Source organism: Rattus norvegicus, chromosome 7 (genome assembly GCF_036323735.1).
Source record: "Rattus norvegicus strain BN/NHsdMcwi chromosome 7, GRCr8, whole genome shotgun sequence".
Lineage (NCBI taxonomy): Eukaryota > Metazoa > Chordata > Mammalia > Rodentia > Muridae > Rattus > Rattus norvegicus.
In genome coordinates, this window is record NC_086025.1 from 102,885,057 (window position 1) to 102,904,934 (window position 19,878).

Here is a 19,878-nt window from a genome sequence, read left to right on the forward strand (position 1 = left end):
CAACACAGAATAACTTTGAATAGTTTAACTTTTTCATACCCTTTTATTACGCATCCCCCAAACACAGCTGTCTACTCCTGAAGTTCTGACCTTTATATTTATCACATGTACCGTTTTCCATCTTCCGACTGTGATGTGGCAGTTATGTGCTAGAGAACACACAGCAGTGCCCTACTGCTCACTATAAAAGAGGGTGAGAGCAGCAGCCTAGGGACAAGCTTGGGAAGGCCCTGGCAGTTCGGCATTCCCTTCAGTCCACTTAAACAAGTAGCAACCTCAGACTATCAGGCTATGATAAATGAGACTCTGCGCTCCCTCCTTGCTGACTCAAATGAAGCCCTGGGACTGTGAGCCTTCCAGGTGAACTCTGTCCTATCACCATGATTCCACTATTGATACCTGAACTCTGGCCTGTGACTTTACCACCTTCATTAAACACGTGTGTGCTTACTAAGAACAACTACATGCTGCTAACAACAGGGAAAGCAGAGAACAAACCAGAGGGAACCCACTCTGGAAGGGCTTACATTCTAGTGGAGACAGGCCTCCACCCACAAATGGAAGATCGGGTGGTGGTGGAACTGTGGCAACAGGAGAAAGCCCCACTTCACCAGGACTGGACGAAGAGTAAAACAATGCCCGAGCAGGCCAATAACAAGTAAACAAGAGTTTTACTGAGCAGTGGTGTGTGCAAAGGTCCTGAGGTGGAAGCGGTCCTAGTGCTAGAAAGACAGCTGGGATGCTCATGTAAGAAGTCGAAGAGTAAAGAGACAGTGGAAAAGAATTAAGCTAGGAAGATAGCTAAAGAAGATAGAGCATGGAGGACTAGCTTCGAATTTAATGGGTGCCATTAATGGGGTGAGCAGAAAAGTTGAAGCAAAGATCCAGTGTGTATTACCCCGCCTTGCTAATTATCAGGCAGTGAATTGGGTAGTATTCACAAAATAGGCTAAATCTCAGAAAGACAGTAGAAGGTAAAAGAAAGCCAAAATAATGCAGGCTGGCAGCAGCAGCCAGATTTCAGGAGAATTTTGAGAGGAGAGCCCTGAGGACTTATGATGAGATGGAAGAAATCAGCTGAATGATGCAAAGAATCTGGCCCAAAGCCATTGAGAAGTACTGTCTTCCTGAGCTGGGAATATTGGTGGTAGGAGGAACAGGTGGTGCTTGTTAGAGATGCACATCTGAAGGGGCCAAGCTCAGCTGGAGAGGAAAGCCTAGCAGACAGCCATCAGACAGTTTGATGCTACACTGTGAGGATGAATGTCTGAGAGGAGACCCATGGATCTGTAAGACTTGGAAGTAAGTAAAAGAGCACAGAGTGGAGCTGGTAGGGGCTGAGAGCAAGTGGACTGTGGTACTCCAGGCAAAACGGTCTCAAGGAAAAAGGCTTGTTCCCTCGTGCCAGGTGAGATAGGGAGTCCCAGGAATGGTGGCCATGAGAGTAAAGCAAAAAGCTTAGATTAGATCAAGAAAGAAAAAGAAAAAAAAAAAAAAAGAATGAGTCTATCAGCTCTCAAAGGACTTCACCAAGGCTATAGAGAGCTACAGAGATGAGAGGCTTGGAGCCTTGTGTGGAAAGCAGTTGCAGGGTTGTTTAACCTGGCAACCGGTGAGAGGTCTATGCTCAGGTGTTGGGCTTGACACAAGCAGTACAGGAAAGACATTGGCAAAGGTTGATGCAGGGAGGTGGGGTGAAATTGCACCCAGGTGAGCGAATGCATCCTGTGTCAATAGGGCTCTACACTTGAAGGAGTCTTCAGCCCTGCTGTCTCTTTTGCACTGGCTGTGTATCCAGTCACTTCACAGCGCTTCTTGCATCCTCAGGAACTCTACAGCTTACCACAGCTGTACATCTACACCTTATCTCCCACGTGCCTTTCTGGTGTGGGCCCCTACATGCTTATCTCTCACATAACTTCCTGCTCAGCTAACTATCGGGTAAACAACTTCTGAGTTCCTCTCTACCAGCAGTTGCTTCTTATTTGAGATTTCCCTGATCAGTAGAATAAGTAATTTCAACTATAGTGTAGACATTTGGGATATTGCATTCAAGGAGACAGGATCTCTTAGCTCCTGTTTAGGCTTCACTTTGGAGAAGGAGATATTGGTCCTGCCCAGTTTGTTTTTGGAAGGGACAAAGTAGGGAGAAAGTGGTCCTGGATTCCTACGGTCTTGTTGACATTGCTGGTAAGGAATAGAATTGGGAAATCTGGTTCATGGGAGCCTCTGGTGTGCTCGCAGTGGCAAACTGCATAGCTAGGCAGTAGCACCTGATACGCTCAATGGCATGGAGTAGGTTACCTCAGTCAGGTGAGGACGTCCCAGCTTCCCATAGCATCTTCATTAATGCCGCTAGGGTGGCATTGCTGCCGAGTAAACATGAAATTCACAGCTTTCTGTTCTGCCTGTGCAACCACACACTGCCTCCGTTCAGACTATATGTGTAGGTTGCCACACGGGCTGAGTTTTCTACGCGTCCCTCCTGTCATTTAACCAGCCAGACATGGCACACAAAGGAAATGACAATTGGCATGGCTCACCAGTCTTTCTAGAAGAGGCCTCCAGCCGCCCCTGGCTGCAGCAGCCTTGGATAAGTGCTACACCTGAAACCCATCAGAGTTGAGTAGTCATGGATGGCTTCCTTGACTGACCAGTCCCTGCGGCTTTGGGCACCTCCCTTCAAGTGCTCAACTCAAAATGCCCCATGCTGACTATCTATAAACAGTGGAGGCTGGGAGGTCCGCAGGCTCTTTCTACCCTTCTTCTTAGAAAAGGACAAGAGAACCTGCTCTAACCTGTAGATAAGGACAAATCCCAGTCAATTCCTGATTGTGTTCTCTGGCGCCACACCGGCATTAGGTTCTAGTGTTTGGGTTCTGGATGGACACCAACTTGGCAGGAGAAGTGGACTATCGGACACGATAGATGAACACAGGTGGTTGGTTTCCCTGACCCGGTCTACACCCTGGCCTCTAGTAAGTGCTGTTGGAATGTCGGCAGATTGAGGACAACCAGCTGTCCTTTTGGAAGGGGAAGGTGCCAGGGGAAGTTTCTCAGCATAGAGGGTTCAAAAGAGCTTCTCAATCTAAAAGGGTGACTTACCTTCTCTTTGGCTGAGTTAATTCTCGCAGGCCTTGGGGTCCCCAGCTGACGTCTTCTCATCAGTGGTTCTCAAGTGTGGAAGACCAAAAATAACCTTTCTACGGTTTGGTTTTAAAAGGATCTCAGCAGCTCCCTGTGGTTTTAAAAATAACAGCTACTGGCTTTTCTCCAAGTGCATTTAACTACATTAAACCCTAAAGCCCTATGTTCAAAGTGACAGTCTCATGGAGTTGTGAAAATGGTTGCTTTGGCTATTGCTGTAACAAAAGATTTTCTTGTTATTGGAGGATTCCTGCCTTAATGTGACCAGATTGGCTCAGTCTGGACTGAGCAAGTAGAGGTGCTGGCATGGTGATGTTTTCCATAGGCCCTAGCAGCTTTTCACTCCACTGCTTGGTGGAGATTTACAGCAATCCTTCATGTTGTCTGTGCCTGGGCAGTTTTCTCCGTCCTTTTTCCTAATTGCCACCTGTGCCCCCACTTACCAGTCATTGCCAAAATCTAATCCTATGGGTAAGAAGTTCCCGTCCATTCTACCCACAAAGCCCAGCCTTCTATTGCTCCCCCTGCCCCTAAATGCCTGTCTTGAACATATACCACTCATTTGAAAACTTCAGACTGGCCCACTGTCCTCACTGGAATAAATGCCTAATGTATGAGTTATGAGCTCTAAAGAAAAATTCCAGAACTCAGAAGTAAATGGTAGAATCATTTATGATTCAAGCTCTGGAGTTGGGAACTGGGAACCCTTCCATCCCAGAGTCTCAGCGGAACTCTGAGAAGATTCAACCTGGCTGTGTTTTCCACACCTCTCCCTTTCTTGTCATGTGGGTCCTCCTACAGCCTGCTTCAAAAAACCTTACAACTTGGTAGCAGTTTCCCCAACACAGCTGGTTTAAGAGAAAGACTTTGAGAGAAGGGAAGAGGAGAAAAGCCACAAACATTTCAACCCTATCTTCAGAAGTGACGTTACGTTATCTGTGGTACATGCTACTGGTCAAAAGCCACCCTGGTTGCAGGTAATAGCATGAAGTTATGAACCAGAGGGCATGACAACTAATGCCATCTATAAGCTGGCTTCCAAATGGCCAATCCCATTACACCTTTGTCCTCAGATAGGACAATAGAGCCTGTCTTATACGCTATGGGAAAATTATGGCATGCATACTGTCTTGTAGTAAAATCCTGAGGCACAGTGAGAACTGGGTCTGTATAACTATCACTTAAGTAGTACTTCTCCAATATCCACATGAGATATAGCATGTAGGTATAACCACTCCTTGACATCAGTCCCAATATCTGGTGCTCAGATCCCCAGTGTCTAAGTAAAGTTTCTATTGCTATGACGAAACATCATGACCAAAAAGAAAGTTGAAAAGGAAAGAATGTATTCTGCTTACACTTAACACATTGCTGTTTAACACCAAAGGAAGTCAGGACTAGATCTCAAGCATGGCAGGAAACTGTCAACAGGAACTGATGCAGAGGCCATGGAGGGGTGCTGCTTACTGACTTGTACCCCATGGCTTGCTCAGTCTGCTTTCCTAATAGAAACCAGAACTTTCAAACCAGGGATGGCACCACCTACAATGGATTGGGCCCTCCCATATTGATCAGTAATTGAAAAAAATGCCTTACAGCTGGATTTTGTGGAGGTATTTCAGCATCTGGGACTCCTTCCTCTCTGATGGCTCTAACTTGTATCAAGTTGACACACAAAACCAGCCAGCACCCCCAGCCTCACAGCCCTAACTGAAAGCTATTTCTGTAAGATCCTGTTGGAAGCATCACTTGATGCTCCTCCAGGTCTCCAGTCTTTAATCTGTGTTATCTCTCCTTACCCTGTTTTAGATTGACTTCCCTGGATTTCTAACCACCTCCACACTAAGCTCTTTTGATGCTATTTGTCGCTAGAGTGAAGTTCAAACTCCCTACATTCTGAGAGCCCTCTCCCTTCTTGGCTAACTTCCTTTCCCAGTGACTCTTTAGTCCCCCTCCTGCATTCTATAAGTAGGCCCTCATTGAACTCTTCCTGCTCATACAACCAACTTTACTCCTATCCTAGTTTTCAGGACTTGTTTCCCTTCTTGAGTCTATACTGTTCATGTCTCCAGTTTACACCATCATGAACTCTTTGCTTTTCTTTCAACCTGCTTCCCAAGAGTGTGGCACTGTCCCAAAGTGAGTTATCTCTCCCAAAAGCACTTCCCTTGTTCCTTTCTTATCCCTAGCCTCGCACCTGTGAAACACTGGTCACATCATCCCAACACCCACAATTAGGTCAATGGCATGGTGTTCTAACTGCAGAATATAGCAAACAGAGGAATTTGTGTGTGTTATACTCTTCCTGGGGCCCACAAAAGTGGAGCATTGTCCCTAGACCTACATAAAACTAGTGAGTGTGTGTGTGTGTGTGTGTGTGTGTGTGTGTGTGTGTGTGTGTGTATGATCTGAACTTGAAGAAGGACAGGATGATGCACCATTATCTTTCCCTGAGTCCCCAGTGGCCTAACCTGGAGGTGAGGTTAAGATGTGGTCATATTGACCCTATTTTGTGATCTTTTGGGGGGCATGTTGTTCTCAACCAAAGTGCAAGTTGGGTGCATTTGTAGAGTCACAGCTGACTTTACAAAGTGGAGGTGGTTTCAGCTTCAACAACGGCCACTTCTTCCTCTTTACTGAATTTGTTTCAGCTCCCACCTTTATACCCTCTGGGCCAGTGCTGGAGCTGCTCACAGTGGCTTTCAAAACATCCAGCATGCCTGAATTGTTGGCCATCCACTGGCCACGCTTGATAGTCAGTTTCCATTCTATCCAGGAGACATTTCTGGCCCTTAGGTCCTTCAGGATAATACCTTAAAAGATGGGGAGGAACAATAGGAACACACACAAGTTAAAAAAAATACCTTTGCAAGCCCTGCACTGTCCTGGGCCTGAAGTGGAAAGTTCTACTCAAGAACAACGGTGGCTTCCATGAGAGAAGATTCTGTGAAAGGAAGAATAGGAAAAGTGCCCAGGGGCCATTCTGCAGGGGTACAAGCTGGCCCACAAAGCGCGTTGGCAGCCTAGGAAACTTTGTCATTTTAGAAACTGCTACTCCATCCCTGTAGTGCCTTCCTTTGTCTGTTGTTCCTTGTCTTTAATTCATTGCCTCACCCTGTTATATCTCCCAAAGTCATCCAGCCAAGAGAGTGGTCCAGCTGCAATTGAACTCTAGCACTGCATGGGTCTCTTATTTGTATTTCCCCTGAGGCAGTAGCCTTTAATGGTAAAGGAGGGTGACCACCGTTCATGCCACTCACACTTGTACCATATGACTCACACACCTCCCCATCTTTGCTGGGATTTGCTCTCAATTTCCTTGGCTGCCTTGTGGTGCCCTTACTGACTAAGGACTTGGCTCTCCTGACTCTCTTCATTCCACTGGGATCCTAGCCACATTGGGAGCCAAGCAGTATGCTGGCCTCAGTCTCAGGCACGAGGCAGCCAGAGCCAAGCTCCAGTGGAGCCCAAGAGGTTCTTCTTTTTCTGCCAGTGTTGGACACTGGCTCCCATACAGAATGTGGCTTACCTGGCTCCTGATTTTGTATTTGAGGGCTGGTTCTCAGAAACCAGACTGTTCTAGTTTGTTTTCTGTTACTGTAATAAATATCACAACCTAAAGCAAGTATGGGGTGGAGAGGGTTTAATTGACTTTTGATTCTCGATCACAGCCCATCATTGAGGGAAGTTAGGACAGAAACTCAAGCAGAAACCATGGAAGGAGACTACTGATTGCCTTGCTCCCTGGCTCGTGTTGATGAAGAAGAGGATGGGGGTAAACAGAAGACACTCAGCCTATGGAGGACACATGCAGACACCTGTCTAATCCATGATGGCTTTCTATCTTTAGACGTCTGTCTGTGACCTGCTTTGCAAATAGATGTTTCACAGAATGAGCCATTCTGGTGGGCAGGAGGAAGGATGGTACAGGGGACAGGCAAATCATCAGGGCTGCAGCTTCCTTGTTCTCTAGAAGAACTGACCCTATGTGAAGAGCTGTAGAAAGGCCAGAAAGAGAAGATCATGGGGTGGAGGCCTGGATTCTGTCCCTTCCTGGGACCAGTTTGAGGGCATCATTTGAGCCAAATCAATGTTCTGGGTCTTGTAGAAATTACAGTATCCAAAAGGTAAGGAACCTTGGAATTGCGAAGATAGCTGAGTCTAAAGAGCTTGCTTCTCAAACATGAGAGCTTAGTTCAACTCTCAACACCCACATAAAAAGCCATCTGTCTTAGTCAGGGTTGCATACATCTTAGCCATAACCAAAAAGCAAGTTTGAGAGAAATGTCAGCTTACACATCAACATGGCTGCTCATCACCAAAGGAAGTCAGGACTGGAACTCAAGTAGGTCAGGAATCAGGAGCTGATGCAGAGGCCATGGAAGGATGCTACTTACTGGCTTCCTTCCCCTGGCTTGCTCAGCTCATTTTCTTATAGAACCCGAGACTAGCAGCCCAGGGTTGGCACCACCCACAATGGGCCCTCCCACCCTTGATCACTAATGTGACAATGCTTTACAGTTGCATCTCATAGAGGCATTTCCTCAAGGGAGGCTCCTTCCTCTGTGAAAACTCCAGTTTGTGTCAAGTTGCCATAAAACCAGCCAATACACCATTCATGGTGGCCTGCATTTGTAATCCTGGCACTGGGGAGGCAGACACTGGTGGATCTTGGGGTCAGTATAATCTTAACTCAAGGGTCTTTAAAAGAAGACATTGTGAGAATCAGTGGTGGAGAGAGAAGCCATAAGGAGATAGATGTGTCAGTGCAAGAAGGTTCCATGAGCTAGGGAGCATGGCAGAAACTATAGGGTAGCAGGATGGTGTATTTGCCATTGTGTCTAGAAAGCAGCAGGACACTCACCCTTGGGTTGTAGCTCATGAGACTAATAGTGAAATTATAACTTCCTGAGCTAGATCAAGGTCTGTGCTGTGACAAGCTTGGCTGCGGTAGACACAGATGCACACATCTATGAGGTGTCGGCAGTTCTGGGTATACAGGGAAGAGGCCCATTCTGGAGCTTGGCTGCCCTGCCTTGATGACCCTGCATTCGCTGTGAGCTGTAAAGCCTGGGTGCGCTCTGCCATCTGTCACTCCTAATTTTCTGACCTGGATTTGCAGATAGATTTTTTTTAAGGCTGTTTAAGAGGAACCTCAGCAGGAGATAAATGGTAGGGAGAAGTCAGGACAATTTATTTTTCATTTTCCTAAAATACCAACAACATTTTACATTGAGTGGGAAGAAAGCATGCTGTCTCATTGCCTCTCCAGAGAAATGTATTGTTCTTATTTGTTGCGTAATTGAATTCATAAAAGTTGGTGGACTTTTATCATTTAACTGACTGAATTCTGTGTTTTGTATTCTTTCTCTCTCTCTCTCTCTCTCTCTCTCTCTCTCTCTCTCTCTCTCTCTCTCACACACACACACACACACACACACACAGCTCCACTAAAGGATTGAGGGTGGTTTCTGTCAATGTATATTATAATGCAGAAGGATAGAAAGGAAGGATACGAAAGTGGAAGGAAGGTTATTGAGGTTGAAGAAATGATATTCAGTCAGAAGGTGAGACTGATGGCCACATGCCTGAACCAGGCCCTTGAGCATTCCAGCAGTTAAGATGAAAAAGACAAAGTGAATAAAACTTATTGTCCAGAAGAAATATTCCTCAGAGTGTGCCGAGGAACACAGGGAAACACTCCACCAGCCTAGGGGGAAGGGTTTTCAGGGAGGCGAGGAGTAAAGAATGGGGTAGGAAGGAAAGGAAGCGGTCTTAAAGGAGGTGAGACCTGGGCAATAGCTGGCAGTTAGAGGAGAGTAGGGAGGCCGGAATATCTATCCCAGTAGAGAGTGGGAACTGTGCCTGGTGGGGAGCAAATGTATGTGGTGGCATGGCAGTGCTCACACTGTTGAACAAGGTAAATCCAGGATATGTCAGGCCTCTTGCCATGTCCCAGACCTAGAAGATGCCCTGTGGTCAGTGAGGATCCTCAGGAGTGTAGGCCAGAGCATCAACAGCTCCAGCCATCATGGGCAGTGCTACAAGGCTCTAGCAACTATGCTGGAAGAGCACCCCTTGCAGCTTACCTATAACCTCAGGCCATCTGGTCAACTGAAGGATACCTATGATGGATAAACAATGACAGCACATACCTGTGTAGCTCTGGTTCTCTTGCAGTCAGGGGCTAGCAGCTTTCCTGGACCTTTGGGCCCACAGCCCTATTAAAAGGCCCCAGGGAAGTTGGTACCATGCTAGTAGTCATGAAGTATACATCTATCCCCACCTACTAGCAGCTCTGGATCAAAACTGGATCTGACCAAAGCCCAGAAAAAGTGTTCTTTTGCCTCCATGACATTCTTGGCATGGACCACTTGGTGTCAGGAGGAGGAGAATAAATGTAGACACTATGATTGATGCTCAACCTCAAGACCAAGTCCAATTCAAGATGAGCCCTAAAGCATCAGAGGTCACATCACTCTTGGGGACCTCGGCATCCTTATCTGTAGAATGAACTGCAAAAGAATGAGTTCAGAGTCATATAAGGGCCATATGGGAGAGCAGGTAGGAAAGCCTTAGAGCTGGGCTGGTGAATTGATAACTACTTCCTTGACTGTTTAGCTACCAAGAAGGTAGTGTGGCAGGGGTGGTGTATGTGTGTTCATCAGCCAGAATGAGGCCTTTCATATTAATAAGTTATATCATAGGCTAAGGGAGATGCTAGACTCCTGGTCATTCCTTCCTCCTCCCTGTCTTGGCCCATCCGAGCAAAGCTTTGGAAGTCTGACATTTTGGTTTACTTCTTGAACCATGCTTAGCAATCACTCTTGACCATATGGCTTTTTTACAGGAGTGGATAATCTTCAGGAAGTGGCCCCTTGTTGGAAAGAAAGAGAAAATGGATACTGTTAGAACACCAACAACTACTGCAGAGGAAGATGCTACATTGATCTCCACAGTGTTGACTCCCAAGCTTCTAGTTCCTACCTTGGACATGGAGAACTACAGTTTTTGCATCAGTTCCCTGGCCACCCAGAAGCTAGGAAGAAATGGAAGATTGCTCAAGCCGGGAGGAGTGCCTAGCCTTTCTTCTTGTTGCTTGTGCTCACCCCATTGGTAAGGAATCTTACCAATGTGGATAACTGGTAGAATTGGAGTCCTCAGGTGGAACCAGGGATCTAGAATTCACTCTGGATATACTCCCTCTCCAAGCCTTGAGAGACTAAAGGCTGTAAGAAGCAGTGCACTTTGCAGGACCCACTCTGCCCTGATAGCATCCCCTATCATGTGTCACCAAAGGGCTTTCAGCCACAGTCTCCACTTCCCTCAAGTCCCTCTTCTCCCTCATATTGCCTACATCCTTAACTGTCAGTCTTGTCTTTCTAGTTCCCTCCATCTTGAGCAAAGGCAGCCTCAGTGATGACCCACCCAGGGAAACCCTTAGAAGACAAAATAAAACCTAATAAAGCCTTGTCTCCTCCACCCCAGTGTCACTTTCCAGGTTCTACCCGAGTACATAGTCACACTGGTTCCTGGCTTCTTTTGGCTTTGAGCATGTCTGTGAGCTGATCAAGGTTTGTGTAGCACAGACGTGGAGACTCGGAACCTCTACCATTTCTTATCTTTCTATCAACACCCCATTAGGAGGGTCAAAGAGAAAGAACACCTCACACCTTTAGAGCAGTCTCTTTACTAATCCAGAGCCTCCTTCCAGCTCATGTAGATGCTGAAGTATATCTAAAACAGTGTATCCCAGAGCCTGGTAAGACAGCTTCCTACACAGAGGGGAACAAGGAGATGAAAGGGGCCAGACAGCAGTCAGGGCACTTGCCTTGAGTGACAGACACAAAAAAGGAATGAAAAAAATGCTTTGGAAAAGAGGCTTGTGTCTTCCTTATTTATTTATATGTTTATTCATTTATCATTTATATTCTGTCTACCCCTTAGAAAGGATTTGAGAAGTCTTACAATATTAAAACCCATATAACAGAAACACACACACACACACACACACACACACACACACACAAATCCACTACAAAAGCAAGATCATTTTAAAGAAAGAAAAAGAAAAAAACCTTGTAACCCTAAGGCTGAAGTTGGTTCTGCCTCTGAGCTATTAATCTAGTCCCAAGCTACCTAGAGGTAACTCCAGAGGGGTAGATGGTGCCACTCATGGTTGAAAGGAATAGCTCTGGGACCTGCCCCTTTATTTGGCCATCAGTGCCATGCCTGAAGTTGCCTTCAGAGGCTAGTGGATCACTGAGGAAGATGCTTTATAACAGGCATGAACTGCTTAGTCTAGTACTCCTCAACTGTTGTGATGGGCTGTGGCGGGACATAAGCCCCAGGGGACATGTGACTGCTAATGGTTTACAGACTGGAGTTTGTATATTTGTCTGCCTTGTGAAGATACTTGAGAACAACCTCCAGAGAATCTCTTCAGCAGCAACCAGAGGCACACAGTGGCAGACAAGGGGCTCTGAGAGGAGTGATGTTTGGATTCGGCCTAGGGGCCTCTAACACTTGATGAGAGAAGGAGAGATGGGAACAGCTCTGAAGGCTGGCAGGGACTCCTCATCCCAGGCTGCCCTTAAGAGAGCTGTGGAAAACACAAGTTTCTGACCACAGGTTTTTCAGGTGATAAGGCATCGGGAATGGTTGCCTCTGGTACTTCTGGTGGGCAGAGGAGGAGAAAGAAATGGAGGCTTTGTAAGGCTGCCTCAGAGCCAAGCTCTTGGCATTCTTTCACCATATTACCTTGGAGTGGACAGAGACCCCTCTTGGAAGTGGTTAGGTGCTGGGGGTGGGGATGACACTAAAACCTTACTGAAGCCCCCTGGAGACAGACCTTCTCACGTCCACTCCTGATTCAGCTCCCAGACCAGCATAGTTAAAGTGTTCCATGCTGGCACGACAACACAGCCAGCTGTGCAGGGTGCTCTGAGGCACATCCTGGGTTCTCCATAGAGGGATTCTATTCAGCGGGACTGGGATCAGGCCAGCCATTTATAGCCGAATAGTTAACATGACAACCGGTCTAGCTGTGCTGGAAACCGTCCATGCTGACTCTTCGGTGTGTTTGTCCAGGGAGCAGGAAAACATCTAGTGACAGGAAACTTGTTCTCTCTCCTGCAGTCCAGCCTACTGGCCAGCCCCTAAGCCCCCCCCCCCCCCCCCCGTCTCTCATCTCGATGATTCTGCTCATGGCTACTCAAAAACAGGTTCAAACAAATTAATGCCTTCTCTTCATAGTGTGGGCCTCAGAGGTTGCTTGGCTAGAGAACACTGACTTTTGGCTAAGACTTTGACAAATGTCTGATGTTTGATCATTCATTAACTCCTGGGAATGAATATGTCTTTGCAGGCAGTACAACCTACAGTCTTCTTCTGCCAACAAGGAAACAAGCGTGGTGAGTTTAAGGAACCCGCCAACATTTCATAGCAGAGATAAGCATCTCACTGCAGTCAGTCAGTGAGGTCGTAGCTCTCACAATATTGTCTGTGTTAATGCAGCCTCACCAGCTCATGTTATCTTGCTCCTTTTGTGTGACTGATCTGTTGCCCTCAGTAGTTGGGGTTTCCATCTCAACGCAGTCTAAGTCTCAAAAGAGTCACATAAGGCATAGCCATTATGTGTGTGTATCTGATGCCTAGCGGACATGGCTAAAGATGAAACTGTATGGATGGGACATGGGACATTACCATTGACAACTAACTCTACTGTGAAGGTGAGGTGAAGGCATAGAGAGTGGATTCCTGTCCTTGCTGGATGAAGCAGCCACTGGAATGAGAAACCCCGCCCCCCCTCCACCTCTACATACTATAAATCTTGAAGGACACTCAAGTTTAGAGTCAGGCCATCTGAGAGGTGGTGGGAGGCTAAAGGAACACATTAAGCACAGGTATGGGAAAGCCCTGGGTAGGTCCAGAGCATCAAGGGGTGTATTATGATTTGGGTTCAAGTGGCCCCCAAAGCAATGTGCTGAAGATTTAGTCACCACTGGCAGACAGTGCTCTGTGGAGATCACTAACAGAATGCTCTTGGAAGGCACCATGAGTCAGTGGCTCCCTCTCTTCCCCATCTCTGCATCTCATCTGCTAGAGGATGCCCCATTCTGAGCTCCATGTAGCTGGTTCTCTGACTCAACACAGATCTGACCAACAGGGTCAAAAGTCAATGAGCGAGCCCTCTGAGACCATGAGCCCAGACATGCCCCGCCTCCTTTAGGTTGACAATTTGACTACCTTGCCACCAGAATGGAACACACAATAATCGCCTTTGGCAGAAAATGCATCCCCAAATTCAGATGTATCAATATTACCTGAGTTTATCCTCTCAGGGGTGCTGGGTAGTCTCCAGGGCTTCAGATTTTCTGAGCCTGATGGTGCTGATGTTGCTGGGCCAGAGTCAGAGACAGTCTTAGATGAGGAGTGTATCGGGGCACTCAGCAGATTATACTTCTGTGCTTACTGAGGATGTAAGTCTGGAGAGGGAAGGATGGATGAATAGATTGAGAAGAAGACTGGGAATATGAAGTGTGGTCTTGTTAAGTTCCCCCTACTCCAAGTCACCCTGTCCTGAAACAATGGCCCTGGAGTCAAGTATGCCTCCCTCTCATACAATCACATTGAAACTGGATCCTGGCATTTCAAAATTGCTTGAAGACTGACATGAGAAAAGAGACATGAGAATTTACCCAATGCAGGAAAATTCCTGCTGGTTTTCCTATAGATAAAGGCTGCTGATTCCGTGGAGAGCTGGGTATTAGAACAGCAGTGCAGCAGGTGAGATGGGAGAACTGCTCAGGAGTAAAGAAGGGTAGAGCACTTGGCATTGAAATGTACTCCTGGGGCTTGTCCTAGTGAGGTTGGCCTGCAACGTGCAGAAACAGAGGCTCCATGAGGCCCAAAGACCCTGGTGCTCTTCCCTGGTATCTCACTGATGCTTTGTATGAAGTTGGGTATGTGTTCATTTAGGATTTCAATGGCTCATGTAGACAGGACTGGAAGCTTGGGGCTGTCCTTCCACAATAAGCATGTGTGGACCTGCTAACATGGTGAAATGCTGGCAATTAGTAATTCTTTTGCCAGAAGTACATGGTCGAAAATTAGCAGATTTTTACTGCCCACCCTCAACCTTAAGCCACCCATGAATGATGATTCAGTTATCCGCTGAGGCCTATCTACAATGATGTGGCTGAGGAAGGTCACCTCACATTTTTTGAGCTTGTCTTTTCATGAGTCATGTGTAACTAATTCTGTTTACTTGCAAGACTGATGGGAGAACTGAATGTCACAGCTCTGATGAACACATCTAACACTGCCATGATAACCAAATCAAGAGAAAAGGCAAACACACAAGGGTACTATGCCCAAAGACAGTGCTGGCCTTATTGTGTTGTGTGTATTGTTTTATTTATTTATTTTCATACTTAAAGCAATGGCTGTAAGTCAGGCACCACCCCAAGAGCTTTGAATTTCTTCACCTGGTCCTGATTGTGCTATGTGCCAAGCATAACTCATCCTTTTGCATACAAGGAAGATGCTGGGACCTCTGTTTCACATTCCCATCCCATCTTCCCACCTGCGTATCTCCCTGTCAACCCACAGTCCCACCATCCCTGGCTGATTATGCACTGAAAGGCTGCATGACGCATTCTTTGCCAGAGGTCCAGCTCGGCGTATGCTCAGTGACCAGGAAGGGAGGAGGTGGATGTGCTTTCCCAGCCAGCAACCATTCCTCCCCACCTAGTTCTCTCTGCAGCCACTTTTCCAGCCCCAGCTTATGAAGACACATGAGCTTCATTAGGCTGGGCCCAAGCCCTAATTCATCATCATCCACACACCTTTCAGAAAGCCACATGTGTTCTGAGAAGAGTGGACTTGGTGTCAGGCAGCGCTGTTCTGATTAGAAACAACAAGCAAGACTTAGAATCGATCCGGGCATTGGAGTCTGACTCCTTGCAGAAGTTTCCCAGGCAGTGACTCAGAGGGCGGGATGACCAGGTTGTAATGATGATGGATGATCTAGCCCTTGACTCTGAGCTTGAGGGCGGGGAGTTGGATCAAGGTCTTGAGATCTAGTGAGAGGCTGCCTGAATTTCTTTTCCTCAATCCCACCTGGTGTCCCCACAAAGGACCCCTCAAAGAATGGAAGGGGCACCTTTAACTCTGGGTGACAGGGATAAGCTGGAGGACTTGCACTGATGTACAGCAGTCACCTGTCTATCTGCAACTGGAGGTATGTTGGTCAGTCGTAGATGGTTATAGGCTAGCTTATCAGCAAAGGGCTCCTGTTTAAGAAGAGTTTAAGCTTTAAGAAGGCAATGATGAGGCCTGGATAAGAGTGGGGTACAATTTCCCTCCATTGTCTACAGAGACTAACCTTAGGACCATGCTTATGTGAGTGCACCCTGTCCTTCTTCAGGAACATTGAACATATGATTACCCTTCCAGCTCTCAGTTCCTTTTACTGTTGAAACAGCTCTAGCTTTAGCTAGTTATCCATTTGAGGCCACTAAAACAGATCAATTATATATCAACAGTGACAACTGACAAGTGGTTCTGACAGGATTCAAATCCAGTCACCCATCCAGAAACTCAATCTCTCCAGTTCCTGGAATCTCCAGGGCTTAGTGCTATAGGATACCTGTGGATGGAACAGGTCCTCTACTGTGACAGTGATTACTCAATGATTGTAGCATGAACCCTTTCTGTGTCTACTTGTTTCTTTAGACTATGATCTCCTTTGAGGAAGAAATCATATCTGGGGCTCTTTCCAAGCATTTAGTTCAACTGCCCTCTAAGACTGAGATCTGCTGATGTTATTGTAGTCCTGGGGGAAGAGGTAAGCACTCAACATTTCTTATTAGATTGTATAGGTATGACTGTCCATAAGACTTATGGATACATAAATATAAAGATAAATAGACAAATAGAATGAGATTTATTGGAGAGTTGGCTCAAATAACTATGGAGGCTAATAAAACCCCATGGCATGCCATCTACAAGGTAAAGAACCAAGGAGCCTGGCAGCAGAGTGCAATTTAAATCTGATGTTCTTGGAGCCAGGGAAGTTGCTGACACAACTTTTAGTCCAAGGAGGAAGGCCAAAGGACCCAGTAATAACTATGAGAGGTTTCTGAGCCCAAAGATGGAGACCAAGAGTTCTGTTACCCAACAGCACAAGTGTGTGCGTTCTGGAACACAGAAACAGAGATTACACTTTCCTTTTTTGTTCCTTCTGGGATCCCAGCATACTACTGGTTGGTGCCCAGCCACAGTTTGGATAGATCATCCCTGCTATCTCCAAGTCCTTTCCTATGTTACACTCTAGAAACATGCCCATAGACTACTCACAAATGAGGCGAGCAATTCACAAAACTGTGCCTTAATCCAGCTACCAATAATGAGCCATTTTGCATGACACCCACAGGAAATAATCTTGACAGGACTCTCAGTAATTAAAAGTAAACTAGACGCTTCTTCAAATTATCTGAAGAGGTGAATTCCCTCCTGACCATAGTGGATACACAGGGCCTGGTGCTGGTCACACAAGAACTCAATTTCCATTGCAACTTTCCCAGCACATGGACCACTGTTTCTTTGGTGGATCTGCCCTACATATGCAATCTGCTCATTGGTCACTCAGATATTCCAGTGATAATCTTGGCTGTGATGCAATCAGAAAACTATTGTTTCAGGTCAATGTTTTAATTAATGATGCTCTTAAACTATAAGACTCACAACACCGGTGATCTCATTAGAGTATGTCTTTGTGGTTATTGCATTTTATTATCCTTATTTGTTGTTAATGCTTCATTGTGTCTAATTTAGTTGTATGCATATATGAGTAAATATTGTGCAGTCATTCATCCCTTCATGACAGGGATTTGCTCTGAGAACACATTAGTAGGGGATGTTGTCACTGTGTGAACATCATAGGATATTTATACAAATTAAGATGGCTACAGAGTCACTAGGTGATACAATGGGACTATCATTGTATATGCGGCTCATCATTGGCCAAAATGGGGCCATGCAGAACAGGACTCTATATAAAGGGTTTACTACTATCTGACTTTTCAGGCATTTTTTAGAGGTCCTGAGATAAGCGTCCCATCTACAGGGTGGGGTTCTTCTTTTCTATTTTGTGATGAAATTTGCTGATGTTTTCTAGAAGACACAGAGTTAATACGCAAATGTACATCTCATGTATGATGTGGTTTCTTGGTCTTTTTTTGAGCTTCTTCTTCTCACAATGTGCTTTAGATATAGTAATATGCACGTTCACAGTTCCACAAGCACTTCTTTGCCCTAGATGGGACTCTTCCCTGCCTAACTGTTCTTCCTTATAGCCTTTTCTAACCCTTCAACCATGTGGATTTCATTCTTGTCACCTGGGCAAGTTCAAGCCCTGGAGCCCCTTCCTCATCCTTGCCTGCCATCTGTTGTGGATTGCCTTCTCACTCTTTTACTGCATTCTAGAATATGGAAAGACTGGAAGCTTCAACCTCTGAGTCATTCAGCTTTTCCCTATGCTCCAAACAGTGTGGCTGATCATATGCATATGAATAATGGTTCTCCACCTAGATATGAGCACTCAGATCTATCATTTCTGCAAATATTTAAGGAAGATCTTCACAAAGAACTTGGTCTACTTTTTATAAGTTAAAAATATTCATGCCAGCAGGATAATGCAGACCTGTGAGTAGCATTTCAAAGAAAACAGTAGAAGTTGAGGACAATCATGTTGGACAATTGCACAGCATGTAGGGAAGTGGAAATAGCCTGGCTTTTGTTTGATCAGGAAGATGCACATGTATGTCCAAGAAGAAGGAACTCTAGTTCACTGAAGGACAGAATAGGATGACTCTTTGCTAACGCCAAGAAATATGGTAATATTTGCTCCAATGACACTCTCTCTCTCTCTCTCTCTCTCTCTCTCTCTCTCTCTCTCTCTCTCTCTTCTCTCTCTCTCTTCTCTCTCTCTTCCCCCCCCTCTCTCCCTCTCCTTCCTTTTCAATCTCATCAAAGTCTAATGTCTAATTCATGCTCCTTGACTATACCATATAGTTGAGTTCCCCTACTTTCTGCCCAATATAACTATTACGTGTGTATTGGAGGAAGGGTTGGTAGTGGGACCATTTATTTGCCCTTGTTAATGACTTTTTTATATATCCATTTGGGGGGGAAGGCTTGCCATTTATCTTGGTTCAGATGTTTTTTAGTGTGCCTTCCCCTGAAGGCTCATCCTTCTATAAGCCTTGATTTTCTGTTTGAAAATCTCCAAGCGGTCAGTGGAGCATCCTGTACAAAAGATCATGGTTTGTGCATAGATTAAGACCATGTAGCATTATGGGCATTCCACAAAGTAAGGATTGGGGCTCTGCACCATCTGCTTCTTCTTGGGTGCCCTCCTCTCTTTCTCCTTCTCTCAGGGGAGATGAAGGAAATCCTTTGCAAGTGGCATGTTTTCCTAGGGAGATTGTTACTGCTAAACCTTTGTCAGTATTTTTGTAAGTCATTATTCTTAACAGTATGTGCATTTGACATTCCTCTGAGATGATGTATTTAACTACAATGCATCATTTTCTCTTCTGCAAAAAATTTACTGGGTTCTTACTATATAAATGGGCCATAATGTATTTATCTAAAAAAAAAAAAAAAAAAAAGAAAGAAAATAGAAGCAGGTAATTCTGACTTCCAGAGCTCCCATGAAGATCTATCTTTGGAGCTAAGGACAGTGGCTGTGGAAATCAATGTCCGTTATAGTCTTAAGCTTTTGAATACTTGGTCCCCAGGTAATGGTAGTATTTGGGTAAGTTAAGAACTATGGTATAGGCCTTACTAGAGGAAGTATGTCACAGGGTGGGCTTTGAGAGCTAAAACAGCCCTATCTACTTCCACTTCACTCTCTGCTTTGCCCTCAGGTTCTTTCAACTGCTTCCATACCTGCCACTTGCTGCCATGCTTCTGCTCTGCCATCATAAACTCTTATCTTTCTGGAGCCATAAGCCCAAGGAAAATCCCTCCTCCTAAAGTTCCCTTTATCCTGGTATTTATCATAAGAACAGAAAGGTAACAAATTCAAGTGCCTTTGCCATTGTCATCTGTCTTACCAGAAGCATGCTGGACGCATTTCTTGCCCAACTGGGTAGAGATGGGTATTTCAAAGAAGCTAAGAGGCCGGCTTGAGTCCCCATTGGTGTGAGAAGACCAATAGACACATGTCCTGTCCTTTTACGTCACTGTCTTCCTCAAGCCCTTGCCAGTAGAAACTCAACATCTACGACAACATCAGGCCCTCTGAAACTCATGAATTCTACCCCTTTCTGTCTTTTTTGTTATGAAAATGAAGGTCTGTATGTGTGTTTAAAATAAATACCCCTTGAGTAAATTATTTTAAGTAAATTTGGGTATCTTTTAAAGTCTTAAGTCTATTTATCCTTTGAAATTTGCATACATGTATGTGATTTCCCTTGTGTATATCCACCCTTTATTCCTCTCCTCCAAAATCATTATTTATTTATTTGTTTATCAATTTTAATCATTTGCATTTGTTCATTCTTCTTTTGTCAACTCAGGAGTTGTCTTCTTAATTTTTTGTTCATCTGAATCCAAGTACTGTTTGCTGCCTGAGATCAGCCTCTGGGGGTCCAAAAAACTTACCAGTGGCTGTGCTACTAAGGAAAAGTGGCTCTTCTTCCCTCAAGAGCGAGCCATCAG

At 45.4% G+C, this 19,878-nt stretch overlaps 1 long non-coding RNA gene across 1 annotated transcript; it reads left to right on the plus strand.

Moving 5' to 3' along the window:
* The first annotated feature begins 3,221 nt into the window (after positions 1 to 3,221).
* On the plus strand, positions 3,222 to 10,628 carry LOC134479745 (uncharacterized). The gene is made up of 2 exons (XR_010053427.1): positions 3,222 to 4,124; positions 9,998 to 10,628. It is a non-coding gene; the product is annotated as an uncharacterized LOC134479745 (long non-coding RNA).
* The last annotated feature ends 9,250 nt before the right edge of the window (positions 10,629 to 19,878 follow it).